Source organism: Thermobia domestica, chromosome 8 (genome assembly GCF_964235325.1).
Source record: "Thermobia domestica chromosome 8, izTheDome1.hap1.1, whole genome shotgun sequence".
NCBI classification, from domain to species: domain Eukaryota; kingdom Metazoa; phylum Arthropoda; class Insecta; order Zygentoma; family Lepismatidae; genus Thermobia; species Thermobia domestica.
Genome location: NC_137461.1, coordinates 85,173,854 through 85,195,644, shown reverse-complemented (window position 1 = coordinate 85,195,644; position 21,791 = coordinate 85,173,854). Strand labels below are relative to the sequence as shown.

At 34.9% G+C, this 21,791-nt stretch overlaps 1 protein-coding gene and 1 long non-coding RNA gene across 2 annotated transcripts in view; one reads left to right on the top strand and one right to left on the bottom strand.

Moving 5' to 3' along the window:
- Positions 1 to 21,791, bottom strand: part of LOC145693016 (nucleoredoxin-like) — a 343,274-nt gene that overhangs the window by 79,450 nt on the left and 242,033 nt on the right. The gene's annotated exons all lie outside the window — the stretch shown is intronic.
- The window catches only part of LOC145693017 (uncharacterized), a 37,765-nt gene continuing 17,261 nt past the window's right edge, over positions 1,288 to 21,791 (top strand). The window contains exon 1 of the long non-coding RNA XR_014132682.1: positions 1,288 to 1,365. This is a non-coding gene — a long non-coding RNA (uncharacterized LOC145693017). The remainder of the gene's footprint in view (positions 1,366 to 21,791) is intronic.

Here is a 21,791-nt window from a genome sequence, read left to right as displayed (position 1 = left end):
CCGTATTCAAGATAAGGTGTCATTCCTCCTAGTCGTTCCAAACTTACAAGATACCTCTGCCTTACACTGTATACTGTGAATGCATGCAAAACTTGAGGTTGCTTGAGGCACCATTTAATATTATACAATCGAGCTCATTTTTCTCTTGGGATACTTTAGTTTCATATGGAACCATTCCGGGGGCTGAGGTTAAATATGGAACTCAACGGGACAAATACCTTCTGCCTTACATCATGGATCTATTACGACAGAAAAATGCTTTTTTTTTTTTAATGGCCTAATCAGAAAGAAGAATTCGGAACTCAGTGGTTGGGCGCCCACCAATGACGCGAAGAGTTCTTGCTTTGAACCCTGGTTATGTAAATTTGAGGTAGAAAACACAATGTTCATGAGATTTGTGAGTTTTTCCTTCTGCTCCTTCATTACATCATTTTTTCCACCATTATTTACTTGTATGTATCTCCGTCACATTTCTTTTTCCAGCTTTTAAAAATCAAATGAAATTAAATCTTTTAGTTTAAAGTTCCCACAATTATGCCCTTTAGGCTAAGGGAGACGATGATTAAAGCAAGTCTCTGATGGATGAACTGTTGGAATGAGAAAGTGGGAGGAAATGGGAAACACCACAGACACAATGTTGTCCAGCACAAACTTACTTGGTCGAGGATCGAACCAAGGACCTTACGCACCAAAAGTAATGTTTCCAGTTTTTGAAATGAATTCTTCTTGCGATTTTTACAAGATACAAAACAATAGATAACTTCATCTTGTGATTTTTACAAGACACAAAACAATTATCTTTCTTATTCGTACAAGACAATACAAGATGGCAGCACTGATTATTATGGGACCTGAACTCACGTTCATGAATTTGCTCATCAGGGGGCAAAGGGAAGGGGCGGCCAGAGTGAATTGGTTAGAAGAAGAGAGAAGGTTGGTTAGAAAGACAGAGAGAGAGAGAGAGAACGTCGGTGCAAATGACATCGTTTCGTTTCGCCTTTCCACTTCGACACTCTCTCTTTTTTTCCTACTTGAGCTTCCAGCTGCAGCCAACAGTTGGCGCTCGTTGTGCGGAAAGAGTTTTAATTAAGTTTTGGAGGGACGTGGGATGGCGCTACAAATACAACAACCATGGAAGTTCCTAATCTTCGTTCCATGACATAAAAACTCCCATTTACGATCCCCTGGTGATGCCTCCCTTCTTCCATTTTGCTAACGGCTGAAGGAAATATTATGCAGCACCTATTCACGATAACAACACTAACTGACAACCATTCGTATCAAATGTGTTGTTCGTACACGGTGGGAGTCATGCATGGAAGCGTTATCATGTCAAAAAGAGAACGGTGTGCATTCGTCATACAGGTATGTTTACTACCCGTAAAGATAATATATGGACCAAACTGTCGAATGTTTATAGCAATATGTTGTCAAACAAGTAAACATGAAAACATATTTACAACATATATATCACGCTACATATACATTAAACATATTTCATTTGCTTGTTTCATGGTGTATTTGGGAGTGTTTTGGTATCTAATGTATTTATTTACAACATGATTTTTATCATACCTTCAATTTATTTGCTTAGTTCAGGAAAAGAAATCTATCTTTATGGTTCCCCAATACGTGTCGTGTCCATTTAGAGATTGAGAACCAGTCATTGAGAAGTCTGTGCCAATGCACTTCCGAAAATTTTAAGGCTTTGGGAGCTTCAGATTATGATATGCTTGCATCTTTCACAGATATGGATAAATTGTGTAACAATATAAGAGAGATGCTCTTCTTGGAAACTGTCTTGTAAACAAACACTCACGTCAAATAAGTTTGTGTCACATAAATTTTTAAGAGAATCTCGTAGAATTACGTACGGCGTAAAGAGAAAGTTATGAGTGCTGTTTGTAATTTGTTGATGATGAAAATTATGTTTAGCCTCCCCGTTTAGCAATAAGGCTAGGAAGTGGATTTATCCGAATCAAGGTAATGTGTTCAAATTTCTATGCTCTGTCGCCGGAATTCGAGTCCGCAAAACTACGCACCATCAACTTGTCATGTCCTACTATATATAAGTAGATAATTTTCAAAGAAGTAGTTTAACCAATCAGAGAGCGAGTTGATTCATTGGTGTTAAGAGAAGGTTATTTGACAATAGGTTTTTGTTTACAGGAATGTTATTTAACCTTGACGATATTTGTATACAATAGATGTTTTATTTTATTATATTTTATTGATTGTTTATATTATTTTGTATTGTTGACAGGAATGTTGTTTATCCTTGAGTATACACGTACGCAGGTGGGAACAATGGATGTCGCAGATGTGTGTACATGTAATCTTTTAAACGATTATTGTTGACAGAGAAGTAGTTGAAGAATGTGGTGGGTGGGGGTGAGAGAAGCGTATATTGTTTATAACATTTTCTATTGTGACAGAAAAGTAGTTTGACCTTGATTAGTCACGTAGGCACAAGTTTGTTTTGGAATTTCTAAGAAAAGCTTATATTGTTTGGGGGAGAGGAAGAACACAGGTGTGCGTTAAAATTTTTTATTGTTTCAGAGAAGTAGTTTAACCTTGAATAGTCACGTATGCACAAGTTTGTTTTGGAATTTCTAAGAAAAGCTTATGGTTGTTTGGGGGAGAGGTAGAACACAGGTGCGCGTTAAAAGTTTTCTATTGTATTCAGGAATGTCGCTTGCCCTTGATTAGTCACGTACGCATGGGAAAAATCCAAGATTTTTTATGATCACGTGATAGGGAGACTTGTATGAACTTGTTGTTGTTAGGACGCCATTTTGTTGTGACGTAAACGCTTAAATACAGAGTTTCAGGAGAGCGTTTTATGTATTACGCTATGGCTCCCGTTCGCAAGTTAGTTTTTAGCGAACTCGACGACGAGGAGACATTATCATCGCCTCCTGCGGGAACTAAGAAGTTAAAGACCGACAACAGGCAGGATTCCCCGGACTCTATTGAAGTAGTTTATATATCATCTTCGGATGATGAAATTTATTCATCATCTTCGGATGAAGAAGGCGAATTGGAGGAACCAGAGACACCATCTCCAACGGTGTCGCCAACGCCACCTGCATCACCTTCACTGTTAAGCCGATCCAGTTCCAGATTTTGGAGTTTAAACTGCACATGTTCCAGTCAGAAAGTGGATCGTGATTGTGTAATAGATGCAATTCTTAATTGGGACACTGATAGAATATTAATTTGTGGTGGATGCGCAGAAGCATTGGCTAATCAAATGGGGCATGACTGTTTGTTTTTGAGTCCAGAGGAACTAGAAGATCGGGCTCTGAAATCTTTGCTGGATGTTGAAGTAGAGGACTTATTTTATATATATGCGAGAACGCATATTATCGGCATATTTACACAAGAACTCTTTTATGAAACCTTTTTTGACTTAATTGAAGAAAAGGATCCTAATTTTTTGAGTGAGTTAGTTAAAATTTTTGAAAGCAAAGACAAAAAGAAAGGCTTTGCAAAGTGATTGTGCGTGTGTGTATGCAAACTGAAGTGACAGTGTTTAAAAACATGTATTCTCATATTAGTGGTGGTGGTGATTATATTTGTGTATCTTGTAGTGACAATAATATTAGTGAACTGTGTATTTTAAAAACTATAAATGTATACTTACGTTTAAATATTATTTCCTGTGAACAATGCACGTTGAATCTTCAACACCGGTGTTTGCTTCTTCATGATACTGGAACTTTTGCTGTACAGCATTTATCCAATTAAATAACTCTTATTGATTTGTTTGAAGTGTTTGAAGAACATCATAGTGAAATCTCAAGTATAAACTTTATACGAAAAACGCGAGAATGTTTAAACAACATGGAATTTGTAGGACAAATAATTCCGTTTTTGTTGAATCGTAAACATGAAATTTCACCATGTGTTAATGAATACATTATCGACATACAAGGTTTTAAGATTTCAAATAATGAATTTATTATTCGTGAATTTTGTTTAATTGCATGTGATGATACAGTAAATTTCCATTGTTTAGTAAAATCTCCGATTGAATACAATCAATTATCTTTAGGATGTCAGAAACAAGTTTATTGGTTAACATCAAACTTACATGGACTAACTTGGAATAATAAAAACGGATATACTGTATCACATATACGTAACCTTGTATATCAATTATGTTTGCAAGATGCTACCTTTTATTGTAAAGGTGCAGAGAAATCCATTTGGATTAAGAAATTATTTTTGTTAGATAATGTTATTGATCTTGAATCAAAACAATGCCCACCATTAAATGAATTATGTGCAAATGTTATGAATGAATATTGTTCTTTTCATGAACAAAATATACAACTTGAGAAAAAATCAGGTTGTGCATATCGAAATGCCCAACAACTTAATTTTTGGTGGAAGTTCCAACGATCAACAGCATTAACTAACACATTTTCAATGATGTAACTTTACTTTTTTTATATATTTTTATGTTTGTGAAATGAAACACAAGAAGTAAAATTTGAAACTTTTATTTTTTTTAAAAAAAATCTTTTTTTTTGATTTTTATATATTTATGTACATAATATATACTAACAATAAAATTATTATTTCAGATAAATATTTTGTTTTCTTTTTAAAAATTTATTTACGTGGTTATATACAATTTTATCATTCTTTTTTAATTTTGTCTTATGAAATAAACTTAAAGTTTTTTCAAATGAATTATTGCGTACTATATGATACATGAAAAATAACACGAAATATCCACACAGCACAGATTCTTCGTCTTGGTATGGTTGACTATTTACATAGTAAACTTTACTATTTTTACATAAGAATGAATGACTTTCTTTTGGCACAGGCATTCGTAAACTATCGAAATAAAATCCTTCATGATTTTTGTTTATGTATAGTCCAACCCAATGACTTCCTGTGGAATCTGATGTATCAAGATTAATGATTAGTCCAACAGGAGTTTGCACTGTTTGTGGAATTGTATCAATGGAATAAATTCCATTCACATATGATCCAGTTTGTTTATCACTGAGAAGCACTTTTAAAATTTCATCTGTATACATGACTTTTGTTTATTTCTTTAACGGAGTAGGAACATATTTATCACTGGTATTGTTCACAAACAAAACATAGTCATACACTTTTACATATTCACTGTATAATAAAGCTTCATGCACACTGCACTTGTAATGTCCAAAGCGATGATTATAATGTGCACACTTTGACACATGAAATCCTAGAGATGTGTATCGTGGACAGTCCAAATCCTCGAGATTGATAATATCACGTTGAAGAATTTCCTGCAGAAAGTCCTGACGAGCTTTGCCGAAAGTGTAAACAGATGAAATATTTGTACAATATTTGCGAAGAATTTCTTTAAGGTGTGAGTATTCGACATCTCCTTCATGCCATTGGATTCCATAAAAATTATCACACAAGTATTTGTTTGCTTCTATTATTGTTTCACACAGTTCAATAGTAGCGCACGGAGGTTTAAATATCCAGCTTTGTATGAATGGTATATCTGGATTAGCTATTGCTAACTCTTTAACAATAAGTTCATCGTCATCCTCCCCACGATAAGCGGAGAAGTGAACAACAACCCTCATGCTACTCAAATGATTTAAATTTAAAATGAATTATCACTATATACATTTCTATCTTTATCTATTTGTATGAGTGAGTCAAATTGTGCGTACACAACACAAGTGATCGGTTGTGTTAATGACTCTTTGAATGATACTTTTAAATTAACGGGAGCATCGCGCACAACATCCCAAGTAGTATCATCCAATGTAGCAGTAGGGGATAGAATAAATGCATAAAGAGTGTATCCATGTGGATATTCATCATAGGTAACAGTATGACCATCATCTTTATAAAATATTCCTGTACCGGAAAACAGAGTCTGGTAACTTAGAACGTATAAATTATTTGAAAAATCAGGGGTGAGGGGATTGGGAGGAAATGATTTTGAACCAACTTGTAGTTGCAACTTGTTAACGTTAAAGTTTTGGAATTCAAAAGGATTAATTTCTGATTTCCCATTAAAGGCTGCGTTAGAGACAAATCCGATAACGATTGCTTTAGGTACATTCCCAAGGAACAGATTGTCAAGATTGTATGAATTTACTTGTTGAGGTATTGTATATGATCGAGTTTCAACTCTTGTAAGAGGTAATTTGGCCGTTTCATGCACCATACCTGAATTTATTTCCATACCAACATGTGCAGATGTGTCAACACGTCGTGCATACATCGTAACTTCTTGAAGCACTACTTTATAAGATGTATTTGGAGCATGCATTAAACAAAACATATCTTTTGTTCGGTGTAATTTAATACGAAGACCAACTTTGTTTGGAAGCACACGACCTAAACTTGCAATATCAACATGAATACGTCCATACATTTCAAATGGTGTACTATTCTTAACAAAAGCAGCACGTTTATTAAAACCTGTATTTGTTTCATCTAATGAATTAAATTGTTTTGCGGTATCTTTGTACCATAAAGAAGATGTAAGATGAGTTTGCGAAGCATCATTTGAATAATTTAACAAGGTTTCAATATATGCACGATAAGGATAAGATCCAGATGATGAACTAATTAATTTATCATTTAATGAAATATCAACTTGACTAAATAATGAATGTAAAAAGTTATTTACTGGTGCAACTACATCGTTTGCATCTAAATTATTACCGTTTGATTTTGTAATTTTACAACGTACATAAAGATAAAGATAAGCAGGATGAATAAATTCACCTGTTTCACCAGGAATAACAAATTCAATAGGTCCTTCTGAAGTTAGTGTAGAAATAGGACGATATTCCACATGAGAGGTTGCTTCTATCGCAGTTTGTGTCATTGGAACGGAAAATAAGTCAAATTCTGAAGTACAACATTCATGGCTATTTGAATTAAGTAAAGCCATTATGAAAATATATCTTTAGTCTTTCTTCTTTTTGTTTTACGTTTAACAGTACGAGAACGTTTACGTTTGATTGGTGGTCCAATTCGTATTACAGGAGCTTTACGTTTTCGTGGCCGTCTCTTACCGCTACCAGATAGTAACTGACCAACTTTATTAACAGCTTTTGTCTTTAATGTTTCACCAGCTTCTTTTACACGTGCGCGAACGGATTCTTTTATTGGACGATTTTCTAATACATCCCCTGCAACTTGTATACCTGTTTGTAATGCTTGGCGACCTAATGCTTTGGCACCTTGTTTAAGGAATGGTAATGCAATACGTGCTAAACCTTTAAAGAAACTACCGATACCGTGTCCACGTTGATAAACTGGTCCTGAAAAATAAGGTATTCCACGACCACGTTGATAACATATACGTCTAGATTTCATTTCTTTTATTTAGGAGCAGCGCGTTTAAAATGAAGTGTTACCGTCAATGTCCCGGAACGAAATGGCAAATTTCGCCCTGCATGGTCCTTTAGTAGTACTTCGATATTGTTAAAACAAAATTTTGAAACTGGTAAATAATGAATATCTTGAAATGTAATTGTTTGCACTTTTCCGTATTTCACATTGCAAATTGTTGCAATACGTAATAATGGTGCCTTGCTATCACCTAAATATTGATATTGTACAATATCACTATACACAAAAATTTGATGTGGATAACCAATATCAACGTAAGGTTGTTTAAATCCACGTTTATGTAAAACAAGATCTTTATTTTCAGGAAATCCTAATTGTAAAGACAATGTTGGTGACAATGTAAGTGATTTAACACGTTGATCACATTCTACGAATACTGTATTTGACACATTAAATCTTATGAATTTGGAAACTTTATTTAATTCTTCAATTAAATGGTACACGGTTGAATAATATCCCGGTGTAATTTTACTTTTCTGAGGTTCCCCATCTTTTAATGTAAACCAAACAACATTTTCACCATCGATAACATTATGACAAGTTAGCGGAATGTGTATTTCACTTAAACCAACACACCAATCGGATTCAGATAACCGAATAGTATTATTTAATTGATTAATAAAATGTGATGGACTATTTTTAGGATATACATCAGTACTAGCATTTGAAACAAGTGTAATGTAAAAACTGTCATCAATACTATCAGAAATCATTTTTGCTTAAAGTGTAGTGTTAAGTTTGAAGTTCCAAATTGAAATGGTAGTTTTTGCCCGTGTTCATCTTTTAAGTTTACTTCTATCGTGTCAAAATACTTTTTCTCTACTTTAACATAGTGTGGTGTGTGAAATAGAAAACATTTGATGCGTGCATGCTCTTCATCATAAACATTAAGTTTTCGAAGTAAAGGTCCAACGTCTTGTTGTTGCTTTACAACATCAACACAAACATTTACTTCAGTTGGAATATTATAATCTAAATTGCACGGGAATTTTCCACGTGGTAGTATTCTTTCTTGTGTGTTTGGTGGTTTTAAGTATACAACAGGAGAAAAATCTGTTGAATGTTCATTAATAAAACCTAAAATGTGTTGTAATCCTTTTGTAATACCAATCATACATTGATCGGATGATTTTAAAATATGTGATATAAATACTTGATTTTTATTTTTATGATATCTTATCATACGTACATTTTCAGGTATCATATCTAAAATAGTTTTTATAGAAGAATAATATCCCGGTATGATATTAATTTCGTGACGTTCATGTTTACCATCAATTACAGTATTTATGGTAATTTTTTCGTTTTCACCTACATTATAAAAACTCCAAGGAATATTGATTTGTGTTAATGCAACACCCCATTCTCCATCCCTTAAATCAATAGGTTGTGCAAGTTTTACTCTATACGATGCTGTTGTATTATCAAAAAGTTTACTACTTGCATTTGAAGGAAGAGTAACGTAAAAGTCGTGTTTAAATGTTGAATTCATGTTGAAGACTGAACAGATTTTGCTTTAATCCATGAATTCATACTTGACGGATATCCTAACCACTTTACATAAATCCAACCCTTTTTTCGTTTAAGTACTTTTTCAATTAAATAATTTTTGTTTGAATTAATTATTACTTTTTGTAATTCTTGTGCATAAAATATTCCTTCAATTTCATCACCATTCCAATCTTTTAATTTATAAGTTACTGGATTTGATTTAATATATCTTTCTACAACAAATATTTCTTGCGACCATTTTGGTAAATATCCTTTCTCTAACTTGTGTTTATATTTACTGACACGTACATAATCACCTGGATGAAATTTACATGTTAATTTCTTTTTTGCGGTTGATGTTCCATATAACGTGTTCCATACTTGATTAATGTTTGAATCATTTACTTCTGCAGGTGCCATTTTAATACTTCTGTGATACGAATGATTATAGTTATGTACAATTTTATCGAGAACATCAATATAACGATAAGTATTTTTTGCTGTAAAGTATCGATACAATCTTTCTTTTAATGTTCGTATAAAACGTTCTGCTAATGCACATTTAATTTCCGAATGCACACTATAATGATTAATTTCATTTTCTTGAAATAAACGTTTTACATGTTGATTATAAAATTCACCGCCTAAATCTGTTTGTACATGAAACACGGGTAATTTTAACTGTTTAAAAATTTTTGTGATTGCTTTAACCATTTCAGGACCCTTTTTTGTTTTTAATGGAACGCAATACGCATACCGTGAGAAAATGTCAATACAACATAAAATATATTTATAATTATTATTATACTTTGCAATATTTTGCATATCTGCTAAATCCATTTGTAATGTTTCATTCGGTGCACTAACATAATATTTCTTTCGCTCGAAAACTTTTCGTGCTGGTGCATGCAATGTATACGCATCTTGTGATGCTAACCATTCTTTTATTTTCTTTTGTGATAATTTAGTTTTACGTTGCAATGTTTTAATACTAGATAAAGAAGCAGGATTTGAATAATCATAATATATTTTTGATAACTTTCTCATTTTTATTACATTTTATATTCTTTCCAACCTTTTAAAAAATCTGTTTTATGAATTTTACTACTAATAACTTTCGGTGTACTCACAGGAGTAGAAATAAATTCTTTAGGAACATTAAGTTCTTCTAACAAAATTTTAAACTCTTGAATTCCTACTGGTTGTCTTGAATATTTTCGCATACGAACAACATCATTTACTAAATCTATAATATTTGAACCTGGAATTTGTTTTCCAAGTATCTTTACTGTTCCTGATTGATCCCAATCTATTTTATTCGAATTTATTAACTGTTTAATTAATAGATCTGTTTTCCTTCGATGTGTTTTCGGTACTGATTGTAAAATGTCCGATACAACGGGTAAAATAGAATGATTCTTTTCTTCAGATGATGTTGATCCTTGAATTTCTTTTTCAACAATAGGTAATGTAACAGGTTTTTGTGTAGATGAATATTGTAAATATTGATGTAATGCTTGCTGGTACATTTTCCATTTTTCTTCAACACTGAGATCACGACGTTGTAAAATATTACTCATTTCTTCATCTAATCGCGATTGATGTGTATCTATAGACTTAGCATTTGATTGAAATTGATGCATCGCATTCTCAGGAACTAAAATCATTTTACGTAAGCCTGACATGATTTTTTTATCTTCCAAAAATACTACTTGCTACAGCTCCTAGAATTGGACCTAGTAACATTGGTAAGAACGCACCACCTTTCTGAAGTAATATTTTCCTTTTCTTGTTTAATGCTGTACGTTGTTGAGAAAGAACTCGCAAGATCTTTTTATGTCTACCTAATCGTTGCTTCTGACGAGAATTTAAAGGAATGTTCCCTTTTATTGTATTTTTAGCAACTTGTGAAATGGTTCGTATTAAATCACCCGAAGCATTTTTCAAAATATGTTTACGTTTTGCCGCTTTGCATTTACACAGAGCACGGAGTGTGCTAAAGTGTTGTTTCACCTTCAACATCTTGATAACAACTAAACATAAACTATGATTTCATCGTCTTTTACGCTTGTGTACACGTACATTGTTTCATCGGGAAATATGTTTGTACGAATTCGTAATGCGTCATTTGTTTTCTGTGTTAAATCAAATAATAAATAAGTATGAGGCGATCGTGTAACTTCATCAAATACATCAACGATATGTTTACTTTGTCGTGGCATGATTTGTCTAGCTAAATATTGAATTTGTAATTTATCACGTGGGTTTTTAAATACTATAATATAATGTGCATTCAAACTAATATCACGTGCATATTTTCCTTTTGGAAACAAATTTTGTACTATAAATATTACAGTTAATTTTTTATGATGTGCATATTTTGTAAATAAATTTGCCACATCGCCATTGGTTTCAGACATTAAATCATCTAATATTAATAATGAATTTTCTTCAATATGAAAAGTATTCATATCTGGAATTCCCTCTACGAAACGAATATTTGCATGAGAATCCAAGTGTGGTATTACTGCACCGTAACACCATACAATTTCACGAAATGTTGTAGTAAACATATGTTCACGTTCATTAAGTAAACGATTTACAAAACAAGTTTTACCAGCCCTTGATGGACCAGCAATTAAAATCGTAGAGGGATGATTAAACTTTAACATCTCGTTATCAAATGAATGCATGAAATAGAAAGCTCACCTTTTTATACATTCGCACACACACACACACACACGCACACACACACACACACACACACACTTTCACTCAACAATATTAAAAATGACTAGACTATTAAAGTGACTAGAATGTTAAATGACTAGAATATTTAAAATGACTAGAATGTTAAATGACTAGACTTTAAAATGACTAAAATATTAAAGCATGTTCTTAATCACAATCAATAAGAGCCAATAAATAAATAAATATATAAATAGAGCTTCAATATGAATTTTAACAAAGAGTTTGCATAGCAATTATTTAACAACAAGCTTCAATATGAATTTTGACAAAGAGTTTGCATAGCAAACAAAACAACACGCACACACTCAAACACATTTGGCGTTCGTGGGTCAAACGTTAAGTCTCTTGGTAACCGTATGGTAATGTCCTAGTCTTTTGTACGTCATGTAAAAGAATATCGTCTTCGTCATCAATACGTTTACGTTTTTTGTTAACCATACGGTGTGTCTTGGTCTCACGTCTTGAAAAGATTTGGAACCCACGTTTGCGGATAATACTTGTAGGATTTTCTATTATTACAGAATCAATTTCTTCTCGCACTAACGCATAGAAGCTCTCAAAATTAATTTTTTCAGAGGTTCTATGGTTCAGTGTTATCCCCCGAATTTTGTAAATGTGCCGAAATTCCCCTGCAGCATTTCTAAGCCGCATACAATAATTTTTGGGGCCAAGAGCAATCAAAGTGATAAATTCCCACCCTTCATCTACTTCATCTGTTAAATCCCCAAGATAATTACCCAACTGTAACACGGGTTCCTCATCTTTCCGTTGCAAAAACATAATACTGTCCGTATCACAGTAAAGTGCTCGTTCAGGTCCTACAGTAGTCAAAAGGTCATAAAGTTTAAGTCTGGCCCACGAAGTAATAAATGCTGCCAAGACGACATTGGAAAATCCTAACGGGGTGTTATCATTTTCCAAGTCCTTGTAGTTCATTAGTAAATGCCTATCACCGACTGGAATCACTGAATGAACTTCATATCTTGCCGATGAAAGGTACCTAAGAAACTCTTCTGAGTTGTTGAGGATTGTACACTTCATCGTGTCCGGGCGTTGACCCCATTTCCCATACAGCGAATTAAGGTATAATTTCGCTGTTGCGCGCAATCCCGGGTTCTTCCTTATATTATCATAATTTAATTTAATGCCTTCATGAGCATAATATTCATCGATGTATTTCTTTTTGTCTTCTTCGGTTTTGCAAGAAGCAGGAAAACCTGAGGCTTCCTGTTTCATTTGAAGAAAGGAGTTCACGTAATTCCCGAACAGACCACCTGAATTCCCTTCTTCTGGGTCCATGAGTTCGAACTCCCAAATTTCGTGAATATCGATGATCTTATAACCTTTTTTAAGAGCAAGGTGTAGCTCTGGAGTACAAAATGTACTTGTTATTGCACGCTCCATTCCTTCATGTGTACATTCCCCTACAACTTCATTTCCCTCTTCTTCCATACATGTCCGGCACAGGCCAAAAAGTAAGCGTCCACCTGCCACATATGGGAGAATAGGAAAATATAAGTCCTTTGGGGGTAAAACAGTACATTTCACTAACCCATGAGTATTTTCCACTTCTGGAAAATCTGGCCCCCTGTGAATCTTAGGCATTCCAATCGGCATTGGTCTACGTGCCATTACATAGGGGTATAGAGACGTAATATCGAAATATTGAATGGTCTCATTATCCTTGCAATTAACGTATGATCTGAAGACTTCAGTACGTCCACCTTGATATGCCATTCTTGGAACAATAGGATCCGCTAGATGTGTACAATGTTCTTTAATGAACTTTTGTAAATCTTTATCTGTCTTCACCTTATTGTCCCAAGTACATTCCCAGATCTCGTGTAACTTTACACCAAGATTTTGAATGTATTCTCGGCGTCTCATGGTTTGTTCGTACCGTCGTGCATACGTATCGCAAGGATCCTGAGAGCCGTGAATGATTTCATCACGGTTATTAGGAATACATGAAACACACCCGTGGAAATTGCATCCATAAAATTCATACACTGTTTTTGTACTTGGATCGTATCCGTCAACCCTGTATTTACCGAAGCGTACCTCCGGACCAGTACCACAGTACTGGATATTCCTACCAAGTTGATGCTCAACATATTTTAACCACAAAAGTGCTTTTGCACTTTGTCGCTCATTATGTTGAAATCCCTTCGGTGGAATTACAGCAATGGTATTCTCCGGTAAGTACAGAGTACGGTATGTTTTCATACTTAACCCTGCAACTGTGGAACAAGCAATAAAACATTGGAGACCATTCGTCTTCTCTTCTATGATGTTACTAAATTTGATGATAGCTTCTGTAAGAATTCTAACATCATTTTCACAGTAAGCCAACATTTCCTTTTGGAGATCATACTCCTCGCCACTTGCAGCACGTTCTTGGTGCCAGGCGATTAATTGTTGTCTTTCTTCCGTGCTTCGCGAGTCAGGATCAAAATATTCAATAGCGGGAACCGGACCTACATAATTTTGATTTTCCAAAGTGTTAAATAGATATGGGAAATCTCCCTTTTTCAAATTTCCAGATAGACCTAACGTTTTCGGTAGTTTACTTAATTTGCAACCAATGAACAAATAAGTGTCACGGAAGAAGAATCTATTTGCAATATTCACACAAAATATTTTTTGACCCTGTATCAGAACATCAGGAATAATATATTGCTTCTCAATTAGATTTCTTAAGCAGAAAATACCATCAAAACGCCCAGAATTATGAGCCAAAATTACTACGCGTTGAAACACTGGACGCGCCATTAACACGTGTTTAATGAAGTCATCCATTGTTTTAAAAGAAAACGAACGATTTCCATTTTTATCACCGCAAAAGTTGCAGGGATCATCCAAAGATTTACTCATACAGTGCGAACATGTATGTCTGCTACAAATCAGGGCGACTTCATGTTTCCTTTCACCATTTTCATTTTCAGGCATTAACATCGTTTCTATATCATATGCAATGTACATAAACCTTTTGATATGTGTAGGCTTCAATTTTTGCACAAAGCATTGATGGTTAGGTTCTACGTGAACCTTACACGTGGCACAAAAATGCTCACCACACTTATGTGCAACTTTTCGAAGTCTACTATCAGTCATGCGATCACAATCGGGACAAACCTTTACATAATGACACTCACTAAAGCCAGCTTTATTACGTGCCAAATGATTATTAAAACATTCACCCTCAGGAAACTTTCTATTACATGCATCACATTTGATTTTTCTTAATGTGGGGTTTTGGTAATGCTGCTTTTTGCAATCCGAACACCGCAATTCACACTTGTGTTTACGTATTTGTTCATTGTATGCTTCCAAACATTTAGTCCAGTACTTTCTATTTTGTAAAAACGATGTAATGCACTTAATTGGTGCGAAATGGCCAACTGTATTACCTCTTTCATAATAAATATACATTTGCTTTGGTGCAGGAGTTCCAGGGACAAGTACCTTATATTTACGTTCATTAACGGATTCATCTCTTATATAAACAACAATTTGATACTTCCCTGAAAAATATTTCTGAAAAGTATCAACATCGCTTAGATCGCAACCATTCTTTGCTTTAACATTAACATTTGCATCACTACAAAGTCGCTCTGCTTTACTTTTCCAAATTTTCTCATTATCTTTTTTCAAATTATACACTGTAAATTTACTTCCTTCATATTTCTCCAAATACCAAACAATACTCTTTGGCAGACAGAGCATATCAGAGCCGTTAATATAAACAATGTGACGGTTAAGCACTTTTTCCATGTCTTCATAACGGGCGGCATTACAATCATTCCTAATACCTTGCCCGCTTACGTTTTTAACTATATGGAATCGAAATTGGAGTTCATTTCCGAGCAAGAATTCTTCATTGGAATTTAGTATATTTTCCAATGAAGTTAAAATGACCTCAGCACTTAAATCGCTCTTTCTTCTCCAAGGAATATACGCTGGTTTTTTGTTTCTACTGTTCGAGCTATCGATACAGAGACCAACGTAATCCTCTGCTCGGGCGTCAGCGAGAACCTCGTCTAACGCAAAGGTAACTAATTTCTTAATATATCCTTCTGGATTTTCAATATTGTTTGCACCAGAAGGACGAACAGCGATTTCTCTTCCACGAAGATTAAAATTCGTGAAATCTTTTGTGCTGTCTCTTACGATTTCGAAGTTACCATCATCTGATTTTTTAAATTGTTTGTGACCAACTTGGTCGCGTCTATGCGACACATTTCCATGAGATGGTCCTGCTTGTGGAGATACTGATCCATAGCCAATAGTATCCCGTGAACATTGCACATCTGGATGAACATTGTTTACAGGATTTGTCCCTTGGATCATTTGAGCAGATGAAACTGCATCGATACCCAACTCTTCTTCTAAAAACTTACCCAGTATCTCCATATAATCATCATTATTATCAACGGAATTTTGATTATATTCTTGTTGTTCAGCATCATCAACAATCATTCTATTATCCATCATATTACCCAAGTTTGAATTTCCTTGGGGGGTATTGACTATGGAATTATAACATGACGATGCTAGAACATTACGTTGGGCCAAAACAAAACGCGAGCCATACTGATAAAATTCAGATACCTCTCTATCATTTACTCTATCAAGTTGTCCTTCACCCCTATTAAAATAATGAATAAACCTCTCGTGCGCTAAATGATACATGTTCTCCCCTCTGAAAAATCCTGCAGAAAAAAGATCTAACACATCTGCAGAGGAAAGACATGTATTCAAAACTGTGTGTTCATCAGAAGCAAAATACTGTTGTAATAATGAAAGCAAATACTCACACCTTTCACTCCCTCTATGACCATCCTTCTGTAATTGTACAATTTTCTGCCAAGCCTCCAGGACTCTTTCAGCATTATGCAACCCCTTCAACTCTTCCTGGAAGAGGGTTTCATCGACGACGTTAAACTCCAAGTTGAAGAACTCCATCTGTAATCAGGAATTGAGTTTCTTCTTAATATAAATAGATTAATAATAATTTGATGTTTCTGTATATCTGTTAATACAGTCACTTCAACTTCAATATATCTACTTGTTTTGTCTTGTTTTGTTTTCCTTAACACAATAATTTCTTCTTATGTCCAATTTTTATCTTGACTGATAATAATATACAATAAATTTAAATTTGAGGATGTAATAAAATTATGTCATGCAGGTATCGTCGTCAGCATTCAAATGATTATAATTGTACAACAATACGGTATATATACAATACAAAGTATGACGTCACACAAATATAAAGTGTTAAAAACAAGTTTCAACATGTTTTGCAATTTTCCTTGGAGTTTGCAGTGCAAACGATACTGCAAAAGATATGAAAGGGGGGGAAATCAAAGCCATGCCGCCTACAGTGGGAGAGGAAATCAAAGGAGTGCCGACTGAGTGGGAGAGGAATTCAAAGGAATGCCGACTGAGTGGGAGAGGAAATCAAAGGAATGCCGACTGAGTGAAAGGGAATATCAAAGGAATGCCGACTGAGTGGGAGAGGAAAACAATTATTCATCAGTTCACACAAAGTGTTCCGACTAATTTATTAGGAGAATTTAAATAAGAACAAGTTTCTAAAGGAAACGAGAGAGTAAATAAGTTGTGGGAGGGGAAATAAAAGTCATGCAACCTACATTGTAATTATAAGGGTTACCTTACATAGACATCTTTCTTGAATGTTAGTGAAAATATTAAAATATGTTGAAATCATTATAGAAACTCCAAAAGTTAGAAAAGAACAAAAATGATGAAAAGATAAAAGTGAACATGTCCGTCTGGACATCAAGAATAAGAATATATAAATAGTATAGTGAAAATCATCATAGGGACGCCAGGACATTGGAAAAACATAAAATGAAGAAAAGGGAAAAGTGAACATGTCCGTTTGGACATTAGAAATAAGAATATTTAAACAGTATAGTGAAAATCAACATAGGGACGCCAGGACATTGGAAAAACATAAAATGAAAAAAAGGGAAAAGTGAACATGTCCGTTTGGACATTAGGAATAAGAATATTTAAACAGTATAGTGAAAATCAACATAGGGACGCCAGGACATTGGAAAAACATAAAATGAAGAAAATGGAAAAGTGAACATGTCCGTTTGGACATTAGGAATAAGAATATTTAAACAGTATAGTGAAAATCACCATAGGGACGCCAGGACATTGGAAAAACATAAAATGAAGAAAAGGGAAAAGTGAACATGTTCGCCTGGACATCAAGAATAAAAATATTTAAACAGTATAGTGAAAATCATCATAGGGATACCAGGACATTGGAAAAACATAAAATGAAGAAAATGGAAAAAATGTACAAGTCCATCTTAACATTGGCTACTAGCTAACATGTAATGTATCTACTGCGCATCCATATCATGCACTGGTAGCCGTCGCGCAGAAAATAAATGATTTTGTGCATGGCGGGAAATGTACATGGTCATCTTAATATTGGTTGTTTACTAACATATAATATACCTGCTGCGCAACCATATCACGCACTGGTACCCTCGCGCAAAAATGAACAAATATGTGCATGGCGGGAAATGTACACGGTCATCTTATCATTGGCTACTAGCTATCATGTAATGCACCTACTGCGCAACCATATCACGCACTGCTAGCCTTCGCGCAAAAAATGAACAAATTTGTGTATGGCGGGAAAATGTACACGTACACCTGAATAGTGACTTACACATATCTACCCTGTATTATCATTTACTGAATGTGTTGCGTACAAAAACAACAAATATTACATATCGTACCTATATAAAAACTACTATGGATCTCTTGCGTACGGGAGCGGTGTGTATAGATACCATACGTTGTCTAAGCATTATTGATCTTCGCGTAACACGTACCTATCCGCGCATGTTACATTATAATGTTCATCTTCGCATTCGCGTCGGCGTTCGGACGCATTTTCCATTCGCGCAGCCCGCGCCGCGCCGCGCCGCGTTTTCCGCTACCGGGGACCCGCGTTGCCGCAACCGGATATTAATGATTACGTATTCACATCTAAGACACTTTCCTACTTGTGCAAGCAAATATGTCTATGCAGAAGCCGTTAGGTAAGTGACAAATTGTTTTTTATATTCAAATGATATTAAAATTGAAATTGTGTATAGGTATAATACATACAAAACAATACCACATATAAAATCATGTGTACCAATGCATGACACAAAACAGTGCAACAGCACAATCGTACAAAGTCATACATACGAAAAGCTGCAATACACATCCACACATACAGACAAGCACATGTACACACACCCTAATGCTTCACCACATACAAGTAAAAGGCTGTCTACTATCGAAAAGGATAATGCACAAACACACATACAGACACACATATCTACACACATGCATGTTAATATGTCACCACACACATCACATACATAGGCAAGCAGCAATAATACAACTGGAAACACAAAACAGAAGGCTACCAAGGCCTACAGAGGCAAACCTATGTACATGCACGGCAATGCTCCACCACACACATCACCTACACACGGAATGTCTCAATAATACAACAGGAAACACAAAACAGAAGGCTATCAAGGCCTACAGAGTTAAACCTATGTACATGCACGGCAATGCTCCTCCACACACATCACATACATAGGGAAAACAGCAATAATACATCAGGAAACACAAAACGGAAGGCTACCAAGGTCTACAGAGGCAAACCTATGTACATGCATGACAATGCTCCACCACATACATCACATACATAGGCAAACAGCAATAATATGGCAGCAAACACAAAAGGGAATCCTACCAAGGCCTACAGAGGGAATGCTCCACCACAAACATCACATACATAAGCAAACAGCAATAATACGGCAAGAAACACAAAGGGAAACCTACCAAGGCCTACAGAGGTAAACCTATGTACATGCACGGCAAAGCTCCACCACACACATCACCTACACACGGAATGTCTCAATAATACAACATCAAACACAAAACGAAAGCCTACCAAGGCAAACAGAGGCAACCTATGTACATGCACGGCAATGCCGCACCACACATACCTCATACATAGGCAAAGCCACAATACTACAGCAGGAAACACAAAGGGAAGCCTACCAAGACCTACAGAGGTAAACCTATGTACATGCATGGCAATGTTCCACCACACACATCACCTACACACGGAATGTCTCAATAATACATCAGGAAACACAAAACGGAAGGCTACCAAGGCAAACAGAGGCAACCTATGTACATGCACGGCAATGCCGCACCACACATACCTCATACATAAGCAAAACCACAATACTACAGCAGGAAACACAAAGGGAAGTCTACCAAGACCTACAAACGCATGCATTTGTACAAGCATGATAATGCAGCATGAGACACATACATACATACATACATACACACACACACACACACACACACACACACACACACACAGACACACACATACATACAAACATGCAGAGAAAGAGAGAGTGAGAGAAAGAGAAAGAAAGAAACGGATGTCTATCAACGCACAAACAAGCAACAGACAGATATACTTGTAAATAGATGCCTACATACAAACATATATACATATAAACAGTTGTGGGCACGTACATATACATATATACACATATACAAACAATATATATGGTCATAAACCAAAAACATAATCAAATACCCTCAAATAACGGATTCATATCAAAAGTTCATACAAAATATGCTACAAACTTGTCTTCATATCGTTCTCCTCCCCTTTCTCATTCCACCATTTCACTCATCATAAAGAAAACTACGATAAAATAGCTCAACATGTGTATTGTTGGAACGTAAAACTAATAAATGTCATTTACATGTATGTAAGATACAAATATACCAGTCACCCCACCGTAAAAATGTCTTTGTACGCCCCTAAAATGCGTATAGACCATTTTATCCTATCTCTTTCATGAATATTTAATCTTTCTAGCCTAATTTTTTAAAAAATAAAAAAGATTCCAATGAATGAATGAATACTGGTTCCATTTTATTCAGTCAAAACAGAAAAGTCTTCCTTTTTACGGCCGACCGTCATAAAAACATCACTTGTCATTCAAGGGAATTCCGGCCAGGAAGGAAAAAGAAAAAAAATGTCAACAAAAACAAGTATGTTACCCAAAGCAGTCAGACTTGTCTCATTCATTGATAGTTTCGTAGCCCGGAAAAGGGTGTTCTAGGGGGGAAAGGGAAGACTGGTTCATTCACAATTTTGCTACTATTTTCTTCTTCTTTTTTTATGGACGTAAACAAGCCATTATTCCTATTTCATTCACAAACTTAGAGGATTACCTGAGTCTCCCAAAAAGAGAAAGTATACCTTCTATTTGGTTAGAAGAGCCTGATCTATAGGAACACAAAAATGCTTGTAATTCACGTATATTTTAGCATAAAATGAATAAAATTAACATGATTAATTCCCGTTTTTTATTCTTTTATCATTTCCAAATACTTTTCACATCGCAATGAATTGTAATAACCCAAAAAATTCAAACATATATTCGTCTCATAATAGTACTTTACTCTTATAGAAGTCCGTATTTACATGGAAAAATCTGTTAAGATATGATTCTATCATTTATATTTCCAATACAAGAGTTCAAACACCGATACCTACAATCGATAAGTGTGTTTACTACAGTATTATTCTATTTGCTTTCTTTGCTAAAAGTGGTACGGTAAGTCAGTGAAAAAAACGTTCTCTCTGGTCCCAGGTTCAATTTCTGTCCATAGAAAGTTATGTTGGACAACATTATGTCTAATTTTTCTCGGATTCATCCCGCTTTCATTAACTGCAATTTATAATTTAATCTAATATGTTAGTCTAACTGACATAATTGTGGGACGTTAAACTGATCAACTTCATTTTGTTTTTGCATTCATTATATCCACTACCATTTACTTCAAACGATTTCCAAGTCGTAACAATTTCATTCCATTAAACATCAAGGATAGCATATGAGTTCCCTCTGGTATCAAACCCGTGTCTCCCCCCGTACAATCAAGTGTTGTTCCCTCTAAACATGTAAACAAATACTCGTTGATTCAAAAATATGTCTGCTAAGAAAACTGATTCCCTCCCTATGTCCACATTTCAAATGCATAAAAATAATAAATATTCT